Here is a 1,777-nt window from a genome sequence, read left to right on the forward strand (position 1 = left end):
AACATTAGGCTCTTCTCCAGTGAGTCCTTCCTTCTCATTAAGTGACCAAAGTATTTGAGTTTCATCTTCAGCACTGACCACTTCTCATGCTGCTCATGTATAATTCTCACCATACATAGAGGATGTATTCATTTTTAGCATGATCACTTCTCATATTGCTGCATAATTCTCACCATATGTAGAGGAAGTATTCATCCCCCCCTCATTATATGTAGGTGAGATTGAAACTCACCTAAATGAAGGTCATGTTGAGAACACACTGTATTATAGTTTTTTGTAAAGGAGAAAAAACACCTGTAGGGAGGTCAAAAAAGTCAAGATGGCAACTATGATCATGCAAATGGAGCCCCACTATTTGTTTTCCTGGATTGCATGCAACACATCTAAACAAGGGATTGTTTAATCCCCACTCCAATCCCTGAGAATGCCTCTGAAAAATTACTTTCAGTGATTTTTCTTCATTAAGGGCTGCAGAGAGCCAAATGTAAACAACACACATGCATCCACACAACACATATTTTTGCTTTATAGGCAGTTGGTGTCTTGAGAAGCTGTTATTGTGAAATCAGACTCAGCAGCCTGATTGTTCATCATGTGAGGGGTTTGTCCATTGATAGCAGTCAGCTGACTTCCACATCTGTATGTTGCTGGTTTAACGTGCCAAGGTTCCTTTCAAGAAGGAGACTTTCAAGAAGACATTTCAATGAGATTATATTTTAATCCTGCCTATTTTTATATAAATAAATACTTGGCTCACATCCAATTTGATTGTTGCTTGTAGAGTATAACTTTTCAAAAGTGTGATAGTACTTTGTGACATCAGTTTAGCCCCCAGCTTGCTATGCTTTATCTAAAATCCAGCATACCTAGATTAGACTAGTTTGTTACACTCTGTGTTGGTTGAAATCTTTTCCTCACTATCAAATTGTAAAACTATCCATCCTTGCTTGATTCAGCTGAAAACTATCCTAACATGAAAGTTACTGTCCCCGTATTCTGCCTGGGTGGCTGGTATATTCTTAACATCTTCATGGGAATGAATTACAAAGTTTAACACATTTTATACTGTATATCTTGTGGCTGTTCTATGGAATACAAGGAAAACCTTAATATCAATACAAGTAATGCAAGTTAAGGCTGAGGCGTTTATTTGTTAAGCATGCTTCTATGAAAAGCAGTCAAAAGATCTAAAAGCATCATACATAAGAAAAAATAGAGTTGAAAACAAAGGCAATGCCATTGGAATACAACAATAGTAATAAATGGTTTGTTAGCACATGTTTTGAGTCCAAATAGTTAAGGTATGGAGTAATACGGGTAGCAATTTTTGTTATTAGACTATCACTTGGGGAAAAATCTAGCATTTCCTAATTTAGTAATATATAAGTATTACTACTTATCACATGACATTTTTGAACACGCTTTATTTATATAAAGCCTCAATGGATAAATCATCCCACTTCAACCAAAACAAAACATCATATTAGGGCTTTGCAAGATATATTTTATTGCTACATGAAGATGTACTGGGATATAATAATCTTTTGTAATATTAATCTACTGAACTATAAACTCAGCCACCAATTTAGCTTCTGCCTTGTGTTGCACAAACTCAAGGAGTTGTGTTGAAAAGAGTAAACCACCATTAAGTTAAAGTCTGAGAAAGTCAGACATTGTTTCCAGTGAGGCTTAAGCCTATGTAGGATTGCCCTTCAATATTATATTTGTAAGAGAATGCTCCAGATTTTGGAATTTCAGCACTGGGATATTGATCAGG

The sequence above is a fragment of the Thamnophis sirtalis genome, unplaced genomic scaffold (assembly GCF_051295495.1).
Source record: "Thamnophis sirtalis isolate CommonGarterSnake01/CBP01778 unplaced genomic scaffold, rThaSir2_p1.2 scaffold_5, whole genome shotgun sequence".
NCBI classification, from domain to species: domain Eukaryota; kingdom Metazoa; phylum Chordata; class Lepidosauria; order Squamata; family Natricidae; genus Thamnophis; species Thamnophis sirtalis.